The following is a 24,244-nucleotide window of genomic DNA, read 5'->3' as shown; positions in this document are numbered from 1 at the left end:
ACAGATTGATATTAGAATATGTTGTTTAATGTCATTTGCCAAATGTTGTTTCATTTTAGATATAATTACTTATGTTAAATAAATTGGAGCACGCGTGCAAACAGCATGATATGAAATTAGTAATTTAAGGTAATTCTAGTATCAGAAACAAGAAGATTTATTTTCTGAATGGGATCAAATCTCTCAATGAAAACCAATAACATACAGATGAGGAAAAATACACAAACTCACAATTACTTTTTCCCTGCTTACTAATGCAAAGACAAATTGTTCTCCTTTGGAAATCAAATATTTTTCTAACTACTGTGTTTCTTTAATTAAACTGTATTCTTTATAGTGATCAAATATAATTAGCAGTAACTATTATTTAATGAAAATAAACTGCTTCTCCAAAACCTAGAGTACAGATTTGTTTTAATCCCACTGATACTGAAGGAACCACTGGATTACAACAAAACATTTATTTCCTGTTTTACTCTTTCCCTTTTTCATCCCCCACCCCTAGTGAGAGTATGTGTGTGTGTGTGTGCGCGCGTGTGTGTGTGTGTGTGTGTGTACACTAAAGAAAATCCTAGAGCTCAAATCATACTCAACTCCTCCTGTAGGATTTAAGATATTACTTTCCATGAAACTTAACACTTAGCAGTTCAAATGCATGCTAGGTTTGTTCTTAAAGAATCTCATTTGATAGCATTCTCTACTAAAACATAATCCTATCTTTGATTATTAGTGAGTGCCTGAGATGGGAAGGAAGTGTGCCCACATTGCACTCATTGACAGCTAGGTGCTATAGCAACTCTTCTGTAATTAATTGTGAGTGAAAGGGGGTTTGGTTTCTGCAGCCTCGTAAAACTTTTCCCACATGGCTGAACCCACGGTCAGGAGACGTTAGGCAACATTAACTGCCTGTACATTTCTGCAAGGCTCTGGAGAAAGCGGCTAGGCACTGGGGCTCCAATTCTGAGAACCTTGGGACATAAGACATCAGCGTCTACCTTTCATCTTAGCTGAGATTTTGAGAGGGTTCATACCACAGAGGCTTCTTAATTCTCACTAATTCATTTGCTTTCCTGATTCACTTGGCTTGGGATAACCTGCGAATGATAATGAACCTGTAAGGGGATCGCTTAGTCCCTTGCCTTTGAATGTGCTCGGCATGGATTGAGGGTTTTCTGTGAATCTTGCAAGAGGAAAAGAATCTTATTAGCGCTGATTGCTAGTCATGAGGTGGCCTCTAAAATCGTTCTTGTATTTTAACTCTCAGTTGCTTTCAGCAAGCAGAGTAAAAAAGGGAGATTAGTTATTTGTCCAAATGAGATGTATTTCTGGAACCCTGGGTTATTTTTTCCTTGTAATTTAAGTCAAATCATAGCAACCAGCTTGTTTCCTGTGTGTTTGTTAGTATCCAGTAAACAGCTGACACCTCAGTGTTTCCCGCTATTTTCTGAAACTTGAAACCAGCTCAATGATTTTTCTCTGCTCCCTTAGATAAACATTCTCTTTGCAGAAAGGTAGACTCTCTCTAAGGACAGTGCAAAGGGTTTTTTTTTTTCATTAAAAAAAATCATTTCCAGAGTTAATTTACCCAATTGTTGTCATGTTCCAAGTATCATTCCTTCCTGGGGCAGTAGAATTCTGTCAAATTGGCACTTTTGCTTTCACAATTAGTGCATTGTGGACCTTTAACTCCCACATAAGTAAGAATTTGTACTCAAGATGAAAAAGTCAATAAATGAACTGGTCAAAGTGGTGTGTTTTAGTGAAGCAATAAAAAAGGGCAATTTGTGTCTACCCGTCTCTGGCCAAAGGGAGCTCAGTCTTCAGATCTTTGTAAGGTGTTGAATATCTGAGGACTCATGATTCTCTTATCCAGTTGTTACTGTATTTTCACATACTAGAATGGAAACTCTCTGAGGACAAGGACTGTTTTTATTTTTATCTCTGAATCCCTAGCACAGCTCCTGATACAATTAGGTATGTAAGGAATACCTGCTGAATTAAATTGAATCTTGAATCATATATAATCTCACATTCCACCAGGTATCAAAATTTCATGTGAAGCAAACAAATTTAAAGGCCCATAAACAATGATAAAGAAGAGAAAGGCCTTTGATTCATCATGAGGAAAAGGGCAATCATGGTGTATATAGATCATGTATGCCCTCCTATACGTGAACTTGTTTTTTGTTTTTAACTTTTTGAATTGGGGCAGAAATAATATGTGATAGTGGAAAAAGCATGGTTTTGACATCAGGAAGATCTGGATTTAAAATCTGTTAGGCAGCACAATGTATAGAGTGTCAGGTCTAGAGTCAGGAAAACTCTTCTTCCTGAGTTCAAATATGATCTCTGAAACTTTTGACTTGCTTTATGATCCTGGGAAAGTCACTCAACCCTATTTGCCTCAGTTTCTTCATATGTAAAATGAGCTAGAAAAGGAAATGGCAAACCACTCCAGTATCTTTGCCAAGAAAACCTCAAACAGGGTCTTGAAGAGTCAGATACCACTGAAATGACTGAACAATAGCTACTGAAGAGGGATGTTATGAGAATTAAATTATATAAAGTGCTTTGTAAATCTGAAAGCTTATACACATTTCAGATAGGATTATCTATATGCTTCAATAAATTTAGATGTACAGAATTAGAATCTCTAAGCTTTATTGATATACTCTAACATTTATGTATGGAAATAATGCTAGAATGCTATAAATTCTATAAACTAGAATGACTCAACTAGCAAAAAGAAGAAGCACAATATAGTCGAAAGCTTATGAAATTTATCAGGTAATCTCTTTTACTCTCTCTAACTTGTACAAGTCATTAACTGCTATGTGCCTCAGTTTCACCTGTAAAATAAGGAAGATGAAATAGAAGCTATTGCAATTCCATAACTGTGTTCAGTACAATCAAGTAATGTAACTTTATCCTATTTCACTCCTGAACTGTCCTGTGACTGCCAAAGCTCACCTCTGAGCAGAACTGGGAAATGGGTGAGTACACCAAGCATTTCTTCATCATCATCAATAAAGTTCAACAAAAATATAGAAAGTACCTTTTCTGTGAAAGACACCACACTAGGCATTAGAGGTATTTAAACGAAAAACTACATGATTACAGATTCTTATCACCTCACTCCTTGGCTATTTCAAAATTCTACTAATTAGTCTGCCCTACCACAAGTTTTTCCCTACTCCAGTCTCTTCTTCACTCAGCTGGCAAAATTAATGTTTCTAAAACAGGTCTGAGCATGACATGCACATTTCCTTCGGCCCTCACTAGACTTTATTTCATTAAATTTCCTTTATACCCAAGATATTCCTTCACTCCTCAGATTCTCTTAGAGCACTATCTCCCATCCTATTCTAGTCTCTCCCTATTATTTTCAAGACCAAATATAAAATCCTGCTTGGTGTTCAGACACTTTCATAAACTACACCATCTTCCATAAACTTTTCCAGTCTTACCCTGCTCTCCTTACTTTTTGATTCAATGATGCTGGCCTCCCTGCTGTTCCTAACACCTCCAGGGATTTTCACTGGCTTTCCTTCATACCTTAACTCCTCTCTTTCCTCATTTTTGCTCCTCACTTTTCTTTTTCCTTCAAGACACTTACCTTCTTCAAGAAACCTTTCTTGATTCCCCTTAGTTTTGTCCTTTCCCTCTATTGATTATTCTCAATTTATTATTTTTTCATCTTGTTTGTATATAGTTATTTTTTTTATTTTGTCTTCTGTTATTCAACTGTGAGTTCCTTAAAGGAAGAGTCTGTCTTGTGCCTTTTTTTTTTTATCACTAGAATAGATAGCAGGTACTTACCATATATTTATTGACCATCTGGTTCCTCTGTCCTCAAAAAATTAGGTTCATGGATAGATGGAAAGACCATATGTATAGAAACATAAAGAAGAAAAGGAAAGGAGGGAAAGGGAAAATAGGAGAATCTGAGAGTGAGGAAACAGCTTCAGAAAAAGGGAAACATTAATGAAAATGCTAAACTATGAAGGAGAAAAAATTTAACAGATGGAGTGAGAAAGAAATTCATTTCAGACTTGGAGCCAGTGCAAATACCTGGGAGTAAGAGATATCAGGTTTAATTTGGGGAAAAGGTTAATACCTACAATTTGTGTTTCTTGGACAATAGGATAAATGAAGATCAAGGATACCTACAATTTGTGTTTCATGGACAATAGGATAAATGAAGATTGACAATAAAAGCTAAGACAATCAATTAAAGTGAAATCCTGGTAAATGGGGAACATCTTGCATGTTATCCTATGCCCAATATAAAAGTACAGGAGATTTTTTAACTAGGACCATGTGTAGAGGGCTGGAACTCTGAAAAGGTGTACTTGTATCTAAAGACAGCCAAGTGCTTAAATCTAAGTACCTACTCAATTGAGATGATGATTCTATAAACAGATACTTAGAGCATATGGTGATGTGATGGTTCTCCTCACAATTGGGGCTTGTTGAATGTGGGGTGGTGAGGTAATCGTAGGCAAGGATTGGAGAGCTGAGGGAGAGAGATCAGAGTCTCTCTGCCACAGCATGCTCAGGAGGGAAGACTTCAGGTTCCAGACTCCATAATCCAGGATTCATCTTTATTGAGCCACGTGACAGCTTGCCTGCCTCCACTTTTCCTCCTAAAAACCAAGGACTTTGATCCTGACTCTGACTGATCCTGACTGATCCTGAGATCTCCAGAGAGCTAGTCTGGACATTAGAAGTGTACATTAGGAATATAGTTTTGTCAGCAGTACAAAAGAGTTCACTAGAAGCAGAGAGACTTTAGAATGGTGAATGGAGAAAAGGAAAAGATGGATAAAATTTTTTGGAAGTTGTATCAATAGAACTTGGCAGCTGATTGAATGAGAAGGGAAAGAGAAGGGTGAATCAAAGATGACTTTAAGGCTTTGAACCTGACATCACAGGAGGATGGTAATATTTATACAGAAATATGGAAGTTGAGAGGACGAGAGGAATTAAGTTAGAAATTAGTACAATTAGGGAGGTTCTCATTTTGAAGAGCCAATTAGACATCCAGAACAGTGCCAGGCAGAAAGATAGCAAGAAAAGGTTTGATTGCCTAGGCAATTAATTCCATATCAAGGATAAGAAAAGCTATAAAACAAAAAAGTATAAAACATTGTGGCTTTATAATATGTCTGAGAGATAATATCTCTACATGAAAATATGGCTAATATAAAAACAGAACATGATGGAACCCAAATGAACTAGATATGCAATGTTATAGGAGTTCAAAAAAAGGGAACGATTCAATGAGGGATAGGCATAGTCATAGAAAAAATTTCACAAAGACAGGGATACTTATGGAGAAGTTAGAACTTGAATAAGCCCAAGTTAGCATCAAACTGATGATTATGGGTTACAGATTGGTTAAGTGGTCTAATTGAAGCCAGTAGTCCACAAAAATAGGAAGAATTGCTTGAGGAACAAAATATCCTAAAGTGGATGAAAAGTAGATTCACCAGGTATGACACAATGGCAGACGTAGAGAGTTAAAAAAAAATAGGTGGTATGGTAAGATAGGAGAGGTGTAGGTTTGAGATCTGGCAGTAGAAGAAATCAGAGTGATAATATCCAAGGTCTGACCATGTATTCAATTGTTAAAAATGAAGTGGAAGTGAAGACCACTGGAGTTGAAGAGGTAGAAAGGAATTGTGAGGTGCAGGGTGTCAAATTTAACATCATTCATTAGAACTAAAAACATTACTAGGAAAAACACAATGGCAAAATCATTGAAGAAACAAAACACAATGCTAATAGTTAGACTTAATATATTAATAGATAACATTTGAATAGGACTTTAAGATTTGTAAGGCACTTTATATATACATTATCTTAATTGATGTCACAGAAACACTGTGAGGTAAGTGCAATTATTATCTTCATTTTGTAGATGAAGAATCTGTTACATGTGAAGTGATTTGCTTAGGGTTAAACAACTAGAGAATATCTGGGACAAGATTGAAGCTCAGAATTCTTTTTCCATTCCTCCAACTTAGAGCTGGAAAGCTGGTAATGTCATTCAACCTATATGAGAGAAGGAAATACCTCTACCACATCCCTGACAGATGATCATGCTGACTCTATTAGAAGAACTCCAGAGCTGAGGTTTTCTTAAATCTAACATCACTCTACCTGTCCTACTGCCTTATCATCCTCTCTACTCTACATCCCACTAAACTGAAATATTTGCCATTATTTATACATTTCCCACGCTTTCCCAAAGACATGCTTTTTCTGGTGCAATTCACTTCAACAAACATTTATTAAATGTCTACTATATGCAAGGTACTGTGCCAGGTGGTAGGGATAAAAAGATAAAGAGGAAATATTTATGATCATGTCAATGAATCAACAAACATTTATTAAATGATCATTATGTGTCATACTGTGCTAAGCACTGGGAAGACAAATAGAATCAAAAAGAAGGACCATTTGCTCTCAAGGAGTTTACATTGGACTAAGGAGGAAATGATATATACACAGTTAAGTTAATACCAAGTATACACACACACACAAAAAAAAAAAAATACAAAGTGACTTCAAGAAAGAGAAAGGGATAACTGGGGGGGTTTGAGAAAAGCTTTAATTAAGATGTTGTACTTGAAAAATATTTTAAAGAAAACTAGGAATTTTCCAAAATGAGCATTCTACATCCAGGGAATAAACTGTTCAGAGGCTTGACAGTGGAAGGTAGACTGCCATGTACAGGGAAAAGTTTGGGAAACCAATTTAATTAAAAGGAGAGTGTGTGAAGTAAAGTATGATTGGAGAAGGAGGATTGCAAAGAATCTTAAATGCCAGGATAGAGATTAATATTTGTCCTAGAGACAAAGGGAACAACAAATGAATTTTGTGTGGAAAGAGTGGTGTCATGGTCAAATATGTGTTTTAGAAGCATCAATTGGACAATTATATAATGGAGAGAGGAAATACCGGAAGTAGGAAAACCAATTACAAAGCTCTTGCAACAGAACAGGCAAGAGGTGATGAGAGCTTAAACTAAGGTAAAGATGTATGAGTGAAGAAAAAGAAGATGGATCTAAGAGATGTTATAGAATTAGAATCAATAGAGCTTGACAATTGACTAGTTTGGGGGAGGAAAGTGAAAAAGAAGGAAAGAAAAAGGAACAGTCAAGAATGACTCCAAAGCTTTGTACCTGGGGATTAGAAAGAACAGTAGTTCCTTCAAAGGAAAAAGGAAAGTCTGAAGGACTGATAAATGTGGAAGTAAATACAATTAACTTGTTGATATAATTGAATTTGTGATACCCAGAGTAACATAAAAGTGTATATGTATATGTCTATGAAAAGACAATCAGAGAGAGACACATACATCCAGAGACAGACAGACAGAGGCAGAAAAAGTTCACAGACAGATTTGAAAACCCAATGAAGAGAGATGCAATGTCATCTTTTTCCCAGTTCTCCTAAAAAAATATATATACCCATGTTTTAAAATAAGACTAAAGAAACAATCAATTCAGAAACTCTTCTTTGTATAGCATCAGCATTTCAACTATCACCTCTAAGCAAATAACTTCAAAATATGTGTATCCACCTATGACCTCTTTTCCAATTCAAAACCTGTATTTCCAAGTTAACTTCTCTTCATTTTTCATCTACAAAGTGATGATCATTATCCACACATGTTCTATTTCAAAAATAACTACTCTGAAATGCCTTTATCAGATCTGAACCATTAGAATTTTTTTCAGTCTACCTGTTCTAATTTCCCAATAATAACCCTATAGAGAGCCAATTCAACTTCACATTTTCCTCTCTTCTGGAATTTCTTGACTCTTGGCTCAGATCTAAATAAAGTTAAACCTTAGATTGGCACCCATAATTTGCTTCTTCCACTAATATGTACAGACTGCCAAACAAGCATGGATAAAATCACAAGGCTAAGCTTACCATTTTTTGTTACCACTTTAAAAAAATCTAAACTAACCATCAGGATGTGACTCTTTTCAACAATGAGATGATTCAGGCCAGCTCCAATGGTCTTGTGATGAAGAGTACTCTCTGAACCTAGAGAGAGTACTGTGGGGACTTAGAGTGGATCACAATATAGTATTTTCATGCTTGTTCTTGTTCCTTAGATTTCTTTTTCTCATTTTTTTCCATTTTGATCTATTTTTCTTGTGCAGCATAATGATTGTAGAAATTTGCATAGAAAAATTGCACATGTTAAACATATTGAATAATGTATCATCAGGGTGTAGGAAGAAGGAAGGGGAAAACTTTGGAACACAAGGTTTTACAAGGGTGAACGTTGAAAATTATCTATGCATATGTTTTAAAAATAAAAAGCTTTAATATAAAACAATTTTTTTAAAAAATTAAAAAAGAAAAGATCATTGTAATTCAAAGGAATAAAAATAAAAATAAACTAACCATCACCAACAGGTTTTACTCCTTTCTAAATGATTCTTTATCCCATGGCCCACAGAGGATGTTGTAACCTCTAATCTTCCATGTTACCCATCATTTACACTCTCAGCCTCATAATTTACTAAGAGAAAAAAAATTCACCACGAGCACATTTTTAATTCTTTCAAATAAAACATTTAAAATCATCCTTCTTCCTTGACTTTTCTGTTCCAATATCTATTAAGTTTACTCTTGTCCTGACCAAGAACAACACCTTTGAAAAAAATCTTGATCCTATCCCTCTTCTATTTTCTCCAGTAGATTATTCAGCTGCTAGGACCTTACTCCCCTAATTTTTCTCTTAACTTGTGTATGTACATATTATATATTTTATAAATATATAAACATATATGTGTGTATATATTATATATAGTTAGAATTAGTTGTACGACACATCTTAAAATTTCACACGGAAAAGTTGTTATTGCACCTTAGAGACATTAGGAAGGCATTGAAGTTCATCAAGAATGGAACAGCATGGTGAAATCTGCACTTAAAAAAAAATAACTTGGCTAGTAGTATGCAGGGATATAGATGATTTAAGTGAGAGGTAAAGAGGTAACTGAATTGATGTGATAGGTATGAAAAAAGGTATCAAATTCAAAAGATATTGTGATGGGAAACAAGAAATTTGGGGAACTGTTTGGCTATATGTAGTAAAGAATCAAGGATAATACTGAAGCTGAGATTATGAAATTAAAGGCTGAAAAGATAGTGGTGTCTTTGACAAAAATAGGGACGTTTTGAAAAGAGATGAGTTTAATGAGTTTGGTTTGGTATATGTTGAGTTTAAAATGTCTCCTGACTATTCAGTTCGAAATGTCCAGACCACAAGTGGTGATTCAACACTGAACCTTTCAAAAGAGATTAGAGTTGGATATGTAGAGCTAATTTCATGGTAGCTAAAACTAGAGAAGCTGAGGTTACCAAAAGTGAGAAGAAACAGAGAGGGAGAAAAGAAGAGCTATAACAAATCTGAAGCTAAAGCTTAATAGGAAGATTGCCATTAGAGCAATTCACACCTATATACCTAATTCACACCTATATACCTAATAGCAGTTTACTATATACATGTAAAGAGGATATATATCTAGAAGCTGTCCAAATAAAAACTTCTATGATGTTAATAAAACAGGGTTCGTAAGTTCTAGAAAGACAAACATTCCCTCACCCAAAAAAAGAAAGAAATGATTGGTAAATGTTCTTCAAAAAAAATATAAACAAAAGCTAAAAATGTGCAGAAATCCAACTGAAATTTGGGAAAAAACTTCACCTTACAAACAAGAATTAAGCCTGTGAAGAGATATATGTTTCTGAAAATATAGAATGAAATAGAAATTGCAAAGATCTAAGACTGAAATAAAAAAGCACCTTACAACTGAACTGAACTCTATGTTGACAGAAGCAGGGAGTAAGTAGAGTCTGGTAAATTTCAGAAATGGAGAGTTTGCTGAGGACATTTCAGAATCAGGGCATTGAGATCACCAACTACAGAAAGGTTATTTGGAAGGAGTTTAGACTAATTTATCAATGCAAATTATGGAATGATACAATAGAAACAGTGCAACATATCACTGCAGGTGGTCAAAACCTAGAAAGACACAATCAGGTGGTTAGAATTATATACCAGAAATTTTCTATCTTTTATAAACTAAAGTGAAAAAAAAATCACTGCATTATAAATAGAAACCCCAGAATAACCTTGAGAATTCAACAAATATACTATGAAAACTGGAGCGTTATTCCAGATAGAATTGTCACCCTCTCTTTCCTGAATGTAACAGATACATAAAAATTAAAGAACATTTTAATAGGTATAATCATACTGAATACTCATCATCTCCAAAGTATATGGAATGAAAAGCTTTCAAAATAGAGAAAACTAGCAGAAGAATCATAGAAGAATAAGATGATGTCACCTTGTCAGCTTGCCTGCTCTTGTCTCAAAGATGCTTTCAATGAGTCTACAGAAGATAAATTTATATCACAACATTCTTATTGAATTATAAAAAGCAATCATGTTATTCTCCTAGCCAGTAATCTGTAGAATATGGAATATGAAGGAGTAAAAACAAGATAGCAACTTGTTCTTAGACCACTATCTAAACTCTGCAAAATCAAGGAAAAAATTAGATCATAGCTAACATTTATATAGCACTTTAAAGTTTACAAAATTTTTTACAAATACTATCAAATTTGATCCTTCTAAGAACCCTGTGGATAGATGCTATTATCATCTCCATTTTACAGTTAGTATAATGAAACAGAAGTAAATGACTTGCCTATAGTCACCCAACTAAAAAGTATCTGAAGCCAAATTTGAAATTCAATGTTTCTGACTCTAGACTGGCACTCTATTCATCTAACTATCTAATAATAGTAACAGTATGATGATGATGCTGGTGATAAAATAGGTAGAGTAGATGTAGAATCTACTTCAGCATCAAGATCTGAGTTCAAGTTGTGCCTTTGACACATTCTAGATGTGTGAATATTAAAGATTTACTTGTTCTTTCAGTGTCTCAGATATTATACTTATTAGTCAATAAGTTACAAAGCAAGTGCTAGTCTACATTAACAACAACAACAAAAAAAAAGATTTCCTCACCAAGAATTCCTTATACCAATGATATTATAGGTTAAGCTAAAGTTGGGATAGCAAGTACATAGAGTGTCAGTCACAGAGTCAGAAAGACCTCAGTTCAAATGTGGAATAAAACTAGCTAAGTGATACTGGGCAGTCACTTAATCCCATTTGTTTCAATTTCCTCATCTGTAAAATGAGTTGGAGAAGGAAAAGGTAAACTGCACCAATATCTTTGCCAAGAAAACCTCAAGTGGGGTTATGAAGAGCCAGACATGACTAATTGACAAAAAAATCCAAAATTAATATTAATAATAATAAATTTGCCAAATAGGAGAAGGAAAGAAAAGTATGGTATCATGAGAGTAAATAGCAAAAAGGAAAAGACTGTCAGGTTTGAATAATAGTGATGCAAGAGAGAAAGACCTAAAAGTGGGCAATACATAAGTATGAAAAAAAGATGGGAAAAAATCCTGATACGTAAGATCTTTTTTTCAAAATCCCTGAGGATTTTGGTCTTTCTCCTCACTGGGGCCAAATTCCTTTACATGTGCCCAAGATGCCATCCCTTCCCATATTCTCTAGCAAATTAAAATCTCAATTATCCTTACCACCTCTCTACCTCTAATCTTCAACCTCTGTATACTTTTTGGGGTCTTTCTCTACTTTCTTCAAACATGCTAACATATTTCTCATCCTTAAGAAATCTTCACTCGATTCTATCATCCCTTTGAATTGTCATTCTTAATTGGGCAGAATCTTGAAATTGAAGGTAAATGGAATTAAAAGATTAGCCAGTTCCAAAGTTCTCACTGAAAATATTGGTATGACAGAACCTCTATGAACTACCTTCTTCAGGTTTGTTAGAATCTGAGTTCTAAATAGTCCCATGTGGGATTTTGGTTTATAAAGAAGAAGCTGGCTAGTCAATAACATAAACTTCTTTTCATTTGTCAACTCGGTGTCAACTATTATTTAAACCTGACAGTATTCAACCACTTTTTCCTTCCTCTTTACTATTTGCTCTCATGGTCTTATTCTTCTCTTTCCTTTTCTTTTCTATTTGGTAAGTTTATCTTATTATTAATATTAATTTTGAGTTTTTTGTCAATTAGTCATGTCTCGCTCTTGTCAACCTGGCTTCTTGCATCATCTATAACATTTAAATTCAACAAAATGTATTGAGTGAATATAATATCCATGACACCATGCTATTCTGGTGTGGTGAACAGTTCTGAAGAAGACACATTCCCTGATCTTGAGGACCTTATATTGTGTAGCAAAGAAGTTAAGAAAAGAATAAAAGTATCTGTAATATAACGGCCACATACATAGTGTTATGGGACTTTAGAAGAATGAGAGACCCCTTACTGCATGACCTTGAACAAAACATAACTCTCTAGGGAGTCAATTTCTTGTCCTATAAAATGTAGATGATAATACCTGCCCTGCTTACCTTAAGAGTGGTCATGAAAATCAAATGAGAAAATGCATGTGAAAGCCCTTTATAAAATATTCCATTAATATCATGTATGTTAAAATGCTTCAAAAATTTCAATATAGATCATGTCCCCCAGTTACAAAGCCTTATATATAAAATCTCTCCTTCAGATAGCTTACAAAAAGATTATTATCTTTAAAACCGGCAGTAGTATTAAATGTTGCTAGTTTTAACTCAATTTTATCAGGGAAATATACAAAGTTTTTGTTCTAGTGATGAACTTTTGGTAATGCCCAACTCTTTGTGACCCCATTTGGTGTTTGCTTGGCAAAGATACTAAAGAGATTTGCCATTTCCCTCTAATTCTCATTCTATAGATGAAGAAACACAGGTAAACAGGGATAAATGACTTGTCCAGAGTGATGCAATTAGTGTGTATCTGAGGCCAGCTTTGGACTTATGGAGATGAGTCTTCTTGATTCCAAGCTCAGTTTTTTTGCCGTGCCTCCTTGTTGCCCAGTGTATGAAGTATGTATCATTAGTTCATACCATCACAGACTTACCACTGAAAGGAACCTAAGAGTTTATCTAGACCAACCCTCTCATTTTGTAGATTAAGAAACTGATGCCCAGAATGGTTAAGTGGTTTACATTAAATCATACAAATAGTACCAGAAGTAAGATTTGAATCCAGCTTCTTTAACCCCTCAAAGTTATTGGATCAATGGATAGAGTAATGGGGTTGGAATTAAAAAGACTCACCTTCACAAGTTCAAATCCAGCCTCAAACACTCACTTGCTTTAAGTGACCCTGCATGAGTCACTTAACCTATTTTCCTCAGCTCTTCATCTATAAAATAGACTGAAAAAAGAAATGGCAAACCTCTGCCAAAAATGAAACCCAAATAGGGTAATGAAGAGTTGGATATAACTTGAATGACTCAAGAACAGCAACAACCTCTATCTCTAGAGGTCATGCTCTTTCTATTTTCTTAGAATAGCATAGAAAGAACAAGTTTAGATCAGCAGGATGATTTCAGAAAGGCCTGGAGAGACTTACATGAATTGATGCTAGATGAAGTAAGTAGAACCAGGAGAACATTGAACACAGCAACAGCAAGATTATGCAATGATCAATTCTGATGGACGTAGTTCTTTTCCACAGAAGGGTGATTCAGGTTAATTCCAATAGATTTGTGATGAAGAGAGCATCTGCAGCCAGAGACAGGACTGTGGGAACTAAGTATAGATCACAACATAGTATTTTCCTCTTTTTAATTATTGTTTGCTTGCATTTTGTTTTCTTTATCATTTTTATTTTTTTACTTTTTGATCTGATTTTTCTTGTTCAGCATGACAAGTTTAACATATATTGTATAGCTTGCTGTCTAAAGGAAGGGATAGGAGGAAGGAGGGAGAAAAAATGAAATGCAAGGTTGAATGTTAAAAATTATCTATGCATATGTTTTGAAAATATAAGCTTTAAAAAAAACAAGTTTAGTGCTTTGCTTTGGGGATGTCAAAAGAAGAATGAGGTAATATGAAAATACATGGAAAAGCTTCATGATATTAATACAAGGGAAAATCAGCTTTTATTTTCTACACAGTGCTATTTGTTAATCAGGCCAACATATACAGTTATTATAAAAGTTCACATGGTTTAAGGAAATAATCAAGATAAACTTAAGTGGGCCTTTGGAATTCCAGTTAAGTTAAAAACCTGGATACATTTTATCCTTTTCAGTTCTAGTTGTTGGTATTAACTATCATTTCTTTTTTCTTTTCTAACTTAATGATATTTATATCTTTGATAATTTTCACCTGAAAATTTAGAGGCACTCAAAAATATAGGCTTTCTCAAAATATATTCATGGGGACAGTGGGTTGGTTTAAATGTGTCTGCACTATGACAAAAAATCCATCAATTCAGTGAAAAAGAATAAGGTCATCCAGTAATCAAAGGGGTTGGTTGTTGTCATGTGGGTTAAACAACATTTTGACAAACATTTTGTTTTTTTTATTCTTCAACTAATTATTTTGGCATGTATTGGATAGGGCCTTAAATTTATCAACTTTCCTTAACATTGCATTTTATAAAAGAAGAAAACTAAATCACCAAGGAGTCAATCAGTTTGGCTGGCATCAGGAAAATATATAGGGAAACCTTCCCTCAAACCCCAAATCTCAACTTGCCTCTTGCTACTCAAACCAGCAACTACATTTTTTTTCTTATTAAACTTACCTGGTAATAAAGACATCCTTTTCTTCGTTGTCATTTATTATACAACATAATACACTACAGGCGATATCTCCAGTATACTGAACTGCATTTTACATGTTTGTCCTAAAAGGAAGGTGATCGGCTTTAGCCTGCTTTTCATTATATGCATCATTCATCCATCCTTCTCCACTGATATCTCTAGAATTTGTAGCATATCCATCATTATCTAACTGCCAACTGTTTTCAGAGATTCCCCTGCTTTAAGCTCATTATTTCTTCAGATTGGGGAATCTACAGAGAATCTTTCCACAACATGCAGCAGTCAGCATGGTACATGTGTACAGATGAATGGTAGGGTTTGTCCTTCACAGTCTCTTTGTACCCAGCTTTGCCCCAGAACTGCAGCTCATAATGAGCAGCAAATGCATACTCATGTGCCTAAAAATGTTCAGTGTGCACTGTTTTTTTAAAGCCCCCTAAGATTATCTTCCATAAATAAGCTGTTAAAAACCAGGATAGTTTCATTGGGTTTCCTATTTATTTAATAGTTTGGGGATCCTTACAATTCTCCTTATGATTAATTGCAAGAAAACTTCCTTGAAGCAAAGTCCACTTGAATGGGCTCATCAGCTTTCAAGAGGAGTGATGAATAGGTTACACTTGGGGAGGTTGAAAACTGAATCAGTAACTTGATGAAAGTACCAACATGCAGATTGTAAGGAGTAGAAGAATCTTTCACAGTTATTGGTTTAAAACTAGTTTCAACCCTATCTACAAAGTGCTATGTTAGACATCAGAGGAACATGCACTTACTGAACCCCTCACTATAGTTAATTCTTTGCTCACTTGACTTGATGGGTCTGGACAGAAGGGAAGGATAATAACGGGTTCAGGAGATTTTGAATGTTCTTTTTTCCCCCTTTGCTTTTAAAAAAAAAAAATTAGTGCTTATGATACAGACTTATGTACAATCTAAACTTTCACCATTTGTTTTGATTTATAAAATCTACTTTGAGATTCAAGATAACAAAACAAATAACAAGTCTTTGCTGGACAGGCTACATAAAGTTTGTTTCTCTTTCCATTAAGGTGGTTCAAAGAAATATGTGACCAGCCCACTGTAATCAGCTTATATTATTGATGCTTTTATTGTGGGGTGTTTTTTTTTTCTTTTCCATCGTTTTTAGGGGTTAAAACAAAGAATAGCCAAAAGGATTAGTTGTCGCAGCTGTAAATTTCTGAGTTACAGAAACACAGCTGGAAAGTCATGGCTCCCTATCCTTCCACTATCTTCCCTATAGCTAAATCAGCATGGCACTATTGAGGTCTAAAAGAAAAAGATGTTTTGTCACTTGCTCCTATCATAGTAATACTAAAGTTTACTGTGTTTAATGATTTGGAGTCTTTTTGGATTTCTGGGTTCTTAGAACAATTACCTATATCCACTTCAGCAAAGTCTGTGTGCTAAGCAATATAAACTTGCTTAAACTCCATTGTTTTCCACAACTTTAAGAAAACATGGGGAGGAAATATCAAACTTACCTCATCAAGTCCTCCAACAGAAATTAAATTAGTATTCCCCAAGAGTTCTGAAATGATCAAATTTTAACTCTCAACTAGTAGAGACCTTGTCTGTGCACTATTTTAGAGAACACTTTATAATGAGAATCTCCCACATAAATTTAACAATGCTTTTTTGAACAACCCAGTGATAATATTACTCCATCCTTGAGTTTATGAGATGAGAGAATATGTCATGATTAATTTTATGAGAGAATATCATTTTGCTATAGAATGGAAAGAACTACTGAAAAATATTGATGAAGTATTATTTTCTTAAGGAATGAACAATTCTTCTCCCTTTATACTGGTTTCCAAAGGTAGGAGTAGGGAAGGGTATCTTATTTTCTCTTCTGGCCTATCATATCAGCCAAATTACAACCTTAAGACTAAAGATAATCATTGTCTTCAATTATCCCAAATTTTTTTGAGAGAGAAGTGGAGTCAATGGGGAATTGGTTCTGGAATGATATTGTTGTTCTAAGAAGCTAAGAGTTGATAAGGTTAAAGAGGTTGAACAGTTTTGGTAAACACCACTAGTCAAACTATGTATTCAGAGGCTTAAAAAAAACTCCTACAGCCAGCAGGACATCTACTGAACAAGCTGCCTCTAAATCTGAACATTAAAGAAGTTGTCAGTTTTCTGTTGTTGCTGTTTAAACTTCTCTTAAACTGCAAAGTTTTGGAGAAATTTTACCTATACTTTTAGCTATGCTAATAATGGGCAGGTTATCACTCAGAGTTTTAGAGATGTCCTAGAGATATTTTTAAAACAATAGCTGATTCTTCTAATATTATACAACTGGCTAACTGATATTCTTAGTATAATTTGATTGGGAGAAATAGTCTGAAATATAATAATGATTTTTTAAGTAGTTTTGATCTGAAATGAAACTTCCCAATTTGCACAAGCTATGATGCCAATGCCAGTAAAAATAATGTTAATACTAAACAGAGCTTCAGGTTCACATTTACACTCTTTAATGATATCATTGTTGCTATTCTTCAACAAGTATCCATTATAGGTAAAGGCAAAGCTCTGTCGATGTTGGCTTAATCTGCACAAGAGAGCTATCATATACTTACTAGTTGTGTAACCTTGGGCAAGTCCTTTAATTTTATTTGTATCAGTTCTTCATCCTTAAAATGAACTGAAGAAGGAAATGGTGAGCCACTTCAGTATCTTTGCCCCCCCCAAAAAAAAACCCTCAAATGGGGCCACAAAGAATTGAACATACCTGAAAACAACTGAACAACAACAAAAAAAACATTCACAAAAATGGAACAGTAAGATCAATAACTGCAAAATATCTTCTTCCTTTAAATCTGAGGTATACTTCCCCCAAACATGCATATCAATGAACTCATCCCTAGGGTAAATTGGTAGTATGGCATGTATTCTAGAAAGATGGATGGTCAAGTGAAGTGACACTTAGTATTGTAAAGCCCCAGTGTCTTTTTTTTCATGGGTTCCTCATACTGCTTCCCACTGAGCACAACATACATCAGACAGTTGACTGTAGTGGACATCTGGACTTGTTTGGCTAAGCATCTGGGTCCTGACTGTCCAGTTAATTCTTCTTTAAAACTATAGCTCCTCAATTGTATCTCTAACTTAGACCTGTTGTCTGGTGAGTGTAGTGTCTCCTATTGAACAAATAAGATTGCAAGACATGATGGTTACTTGGAAGGGAAGGGGAGAAATAATTTCTCCTCCCCATCCCCTTCTTTAGAGAGAGGTTAACAGGAAAGGTAAAAAGCAAGACCCTCTAAAGAGTTGGCTCTCCTTAAAAAAACTTTGGGTCTATGTCCCAAAGAGATCATAAAAGATAGAAAAGGACCCACATGTTTGTAGAAGCCCTTTATGTAGTGGCAAGAAATTGGAAACTGAGTGGATGCCCATGGCTGAAGAAGTTATGGTATGTGAATGTAATGGAATATTATTGTTCTGTAAGAAGCAATCAGCAGGATGATTTCAGAAAGGCCTGGAGAACTGCTGTTCTGTGAACTGATGCTAAGTGAAGTGAGCAGAACCAAGAGAACATTGTACAGAAAAACAACAAGAGTATGTGATAATCAACTATGATGGACTTGGCTCTTTTCAACAATGAGGTGATTCAAGACAATTCCAATAAACTTGTGATGGAAAGAGCCATCTATATCCAGAGAGAAAATTATGGAGGCTAAATGTGGATCACAACATAGCATTTTCATTTTTGTCACTATTGTTGTTTCCTTGTTTTTCTTTTTTTTTCTCTTTTTTTCCCCTTTTGACCTGATTTTTTTTTTTTGCACAACATGATGAATATGGAAATATGTTTTGAATAATTGAACAAATTTAACCTATATTAGAATGTTTGTTATCTTGGGTAAGTGGAAGGGGGAAGCAGAAGGAGCAAAATATGGAACACAAGTTTTGGCAAAGGTGAATGTTGCAAATTCTATTTACATGTTTTGGGGAAAACAAAATATCATTTAGGCAGCCAGGTGGCACAGTGGATAGAGCACCAACCCTGAAGTCAGGAGGACCTGTGTTCAAATCTGGCCTCAGACACTTAACACTTCCTAGCTGTGTGACCTTGGGCAAGTCACTTAACCCCAATTGCCTCAAGAAAAAAAATACAATGAAAAAAAAAAAGTTAGCTGTCTTCTATACCACTGGAGGTCATACTAATCACAGTTGTTTCCTGCCTTAATGGTGTCTCAGAACTGACAGTGCACCAAGGGTGTGGCCTTTCATTAGCCAACTAATAGCAAGATTCCCTTCTAATTCCATGAGAAAATTATTATATTTCACAAAAGGCTTAATATTGTTAAGAATTATCTTTGTGCTTCTTTTAATGCTTTTAATTCAGCACTATATCCCTTTTGTGAGGAAGAAGATAGAGGTATCCACTTGACGGGAATGTCCTGGCTCCCCTCTCTTCCCAACACATTTGCATATCTAATCAAAAAGGAAAATCACTGGATCATTCCTTGGAATCATGATCTAGTTTTGTAACCATCCATCAGAACTTAGCTATAAACATAAAATGTACACATATGAAAAACCCTCTGTAGAGATACAAGAAGCTAAGAATTGGCTTAAAGATATCCAGCAGAGGATGCTATCTGGTTCTAGTCAAAGATATGTTCCCCCTTCTAAATACATGCTAAAAGTGAACAGCAGAAAGGTGCTGATAGCCTTCCAGGAGGGAAAGAAGGAGAAAAAGAATTATGAACATTCATTTTCTCTCAATGAAAATCACTCCATTTTGAGGCAACGACTGTTTCACTTAATTTTTTTTAAAGGTAAATGACAAGTTGTTCATATATTCCTTCATTTCCAGCGGCCTGAGAATAAGTGTAGTAGTCTTTTTACATTAGAAAGAGCCCAGTGGGTTAGGGAACAGTTGTACATAGATGTCCTATATTTTAATCTGGAAGCATTGAATGTGAGTCATCAGAGGCCTTTAAAAGGTGGGAGGAAGAGTCAGAGGCTGGTCGTTTTTATTTCAGAGGATACTCTGTTGAGAACAAAGCACAGAGGATGTTGAATCAAGGGACCCAACAAAGAGGATGTAATAAATCTCAGGAGAGACACCTACACCCACAGCATCATGAAGATCTCTCTGGATAGGGGGAGAAAAAAAAGCTCTTCCCTCCCAAACCATTGAGATTTTTGTCTACAGTATCTTCATTACAAAAGGAGGCAAGCTCACACACACCATGCCTGTCAGACTGGCAGCCAGGCTGCCTGCAGCCTACGGTACTGAGAGGAAGGAGTCCATGCAGTGCAGGATGTTTGATGAGTAACTCAGCAGCAACCTGAACCTCATGGTCAGAGCCTGCTGGCGTGCACGCCCCACCGTACTGAGAGACAGATGGAGGTGATGAGCTGGGGATGGCTTCCCCTGCAGATGGGGTGTGGAGAAGGTGGCTTGTTAATAACAAGGCTGCTTCAAGCTACTTCCTGTCAGCAGTTAAAGTTTCAGGATCAAGGAGTTGTGACTCCTGAAAATTGCTGCAGGACTGATATCAATGTTGGTGTAAATATGTATGTGTGTGCGTGTTATGTGTGTGTGTGTGTGTGTGTGTGTGTGTGTGTTTTAATAAAGGACTAAGATTAACCCCGTGGAAAAGGAAATGCTAACCTCCTCCAGTAGCTTTGCAAAGAGAATGACCCAAAAGGGTCACAAAGAGTCAGACACACATGAAAATGATTAAATAACAACAAAGATTTATCCTGAACACTAAGGGAATGTGGCAAAGTAAACTCCTGTGATGAGACTGAAATTTGAAATAATTTCCTATTTTCTGGATTAGATTATCTAAATGTTATTCCTATAGACAAACATCTACTTCCCATCCTCATGCACATACCCATACATGCTGTTTATGTGGCTGAATAGGTCTTGTCATATATCAAACATAGGCTATAGGCTATATGGTTTTTTCTATGTACCAGAAACTGTAATAAGTGCTAGGATACAAAGAAAAATTAAAAATAGCACTTGTCCTCATGGAGCTTACATTCTAATAGGAAGCTTTATATAAAGTAAACATGAATAACTTTAAAGAAAAATATACCAGCAACTAAGAGGCTGGTGGAAAGTGATGTTTTAGTCTTGTTAAAGGAAGTCAGGGAGTCTAAGACATATACAGTGTTTCTTGGGGAAATTTAAGATTTATCTCTCTTATCTCTGAAATGTAAGTATTGAATTAAAGGACCTTTAAAATTCTACAAATGGATCAATGAGTCTATTATACCTGTTTTACAGATAGAGAAACCGAGACTCAGAATCACTAGTAAGTATCAAGGTCTGAATCTAGATATTGCAACTCTAAGTCCAATGCTTAAAAAAAAATTATACCATACTTATCAATCAGTTTTAACTAGAAATAAGAGTGAGATGAAGGGTGGGGTTAATTTGCTTTTCCTGTAACCTACAAATTAAAAAAAAATTAGTTCTGAGTCTTTATTCTGACTACTTATAAGCAGGTGGTCTTCGTTAAACCTCAGTTTCCTTATTTGGAAAATAAAAATAATACTCATTTAACTCACAAGGTGGTGCTACTTTCCAGTTTCCTTCTTGGTGACAAGACCCAAGAACTGGCCATCCTTCACTTACCCAGATGCTTTTATATCCCGCTCAATACCCAGGGGTGCTGAAGGGAAAACACCTTGTTTTCTTTGATCTCAGGGTTGCTAATTCTGTACCCCAGCTATTTTTCTCTTGGGAGTGGCAATAATCTTGTTATCATAGGAGTGTGAACTTTGAGGTTCTCTCCAGTTTTCCTGCCCCTTTGTATTAAAGAGATTTTGCCTTTGTTTCTTCCCTAATGCATTTCCATTCTGCGCATCCATATATGAAAGTATTATGATGGAAATGACCCCAAAAAAAGTATAGTTTGATAATATTATGTTTCTTTACTCATAAATGAAGAAAAATAATTTAAATAAAAAATATAGCAAAAATACTTCATGGGGTAAACACACAGAGATGCTTCTAGATCAAGGTACCATGTAAGCAGTAAATATAATGAGCCATATTTATTTTCAGGCACAATTCAGATGCCTAGTCTCAGGTGCTCGCTAGTCAGTGGCTCCCAACATATTTTTTTTTTAAATGTGCCAAATGCTAACATTAGCAAATGTCCTCAGTGTCAAGAGTTAACAAGTGTCTCGCTTTTAGTTTCCCACTCAGAACTTCTGAGCACGTCAAGTCCCACTCTGATCAAGACAACTTGGGTAGTTGTGTAGTTCTGTGGATACAACATGTCTTCTGCTGGCTATTGTCATTGCAACAACCTCTTATCCTGATTCCTAGCTTGTTTAATCTTAATGCCTATTTGTCATCAACAGAATGGGGAAGTGGTATCAAAGGCAGGTTAGACTTGGGCAGAAATTCCCTAGTTATCAGTATCTTATTTTAAAACTAGAATTACCATTTCTCAAGTGTTTGTCCAATCATATAGTATCTCCCAGCATTTCTAGTTCTCAACCAAACTTTTGCTCTTTTCCTACAATCTCTGACATACAAAAAAGCCTGAGACACAGCTAATGTAACCACATGCAATTTTGATATAACTCCCATTGATACCTATGTAGTCTGCTTTATAAAGTTGCTATAGAGATCAAATGCAATAATGTACATAGAAGTGCTTTGTGATCAAAAAGTTCTTTAGAGACAACAGCTGCTATTATGCATGTAAAATAATACCTGTTTCAAAATTAAGTTTTCTGTAACAAAATTGAGATTAGTCTTTTTTTTTTCATCTAAGCTGGACTGAGGTGGAATCCTAGAAGTTTCCTTTTGAAATGGACAAACACTTTGAGGAACAACAATTTCCTTGCCATGGGTCCACCAGTCCAGATGACAACTCTCCTGTGATTTCTCAGGAAGTCTGTCATTGGCTAGGATTTAAATCCTTGTCACCGTGGTAGGCACTTCTTGTCATTACATTTTGCTGACACGGCCTTCAAAAGTCAGCAGTATGCATGTTCCAGAGTGAGGGATCAGACTAGGACTTTAGTGCAGAATATAAAACTAAAAAACATTCAAACTTTAAGCATGAGGATGATAGATGGTACAGTAAAAAGAGAAATAAATGGCTTAGACTAAAAGGCTGATAATCAACTCTGATGAAACTATTTGACTTTGGGCAAATCAACTAACTCCTCTTCCATCAGTTTCTTCATTTTTTAATATGAACAGTTAATGATGAACTCTTCCAAATCAAACTTTTTAAAAATTAATAAGATATTACTTTAAATGCTACTAGCACATTTAACATGGAGTTTTTTTGTTGTTTGCTGTAGTGGCTAGATTCTTTGTTTTTAATCAATTTGCCAGTGAAATTAAAAAAAAATACTTAGCATATTTGCTTTTGTTGATTAGTTTGATTAAATATTCAAGGACCACCATAATTGATATAAAACTTAAAACTAAGAGAACTTCCATTCAGAATTGTGATATTTAAAACAATAATAACAACAGCAACAACAATAATATATTTTAAATATAAAATGAAAAAGAAAGGTTAAAATGGTGGTATTAGAAAAGGACAGTGTAATTATGTACTGCTTTTCTCATACCCTGTCATAAATTAAATGCATATAGCTCCTACAAAGACTATATTCCTTTCTTTAAAGTAACTCTAAGTCACAATTAATATTATAATAGTCATTAGTGGAAGGGAGCATAACTTACAAATGTTTAGTTTAAAGCAAGGTGAGCATAACCCTGAATTGAACTGAGACTGTTCAGAAAAGGAAAACAAGTAAAAACAGAATTTCTATCTGTTCCACTAATTTTTCAAAATGGACACTACTTATAAATTCTAGAATAGTTCAGAGTCTTGAAATGAGTAGGGGACTAAAACTGTACTACATTCTCAGATATCAGTGTGAGGATTATGACAGTGTTTGTCATCCTTTTAGATGGCATGGTTTCTTTTATTCTAATTCTCTGAAACTTTGACGCATAGAGTCCCAAACTAGGGATAAATCTATTATTAAACTACTTTGTAAATGAAAAAAATTCTAATAGTGCCCACTGAATAGTAGATACTATGGTGAAGGCTTCATTACAGATCTTCATCATTAACTTTTAAAAAGTCTGAATTCAACACAAATTATTGACAGTCTTCAATCAAAAACAACCTGATGATATAGTAAGATTCAGAGGCAGGATTCAAACCTAAGTTTCTACTGATCCAACACAAGAAAACACAAATGGGGCCACCAAAAATCAGGCAGGATTGAAATGACTGGACAACAATTCTTTCCACTAAAACACATTACTTTCTGGTTGTCTATAGTAGATGGTATAATTCAAGGGACAAAGAAAATGTTATCTGCCTCAAAACATCTCCTATCTATTATGATGTGCCAAGCCCAAAGTGAAGAAGTGAACACCTTGGATTAAGGAAAATGTTGGCTCTGAGAAATTCCTATTAAATATCTATCTTACATGAATAAAGAATTAGA

The sequence above is a fragment of the Sarcophilus harrisii genome, chromosome 3 (genome assembly GCF_902635505.1).
Source record: "Sarcophilus harrisii chromosome 3, mSarHar1.11, whole genome shotgun sequence".
In the NCBI taxonomy this organism is placed as follows: Eukaryota; Metazoa; Chordata; class Mammalia; order Dasyuromorphia; family Dasyuridae; genus Sarcophilus; species Sarcophilus harrisii.
The sequence above is the reverse complement of the archived record's forward strand: the minus strand, read 5'-3'. Positions refer to the sequence as shown.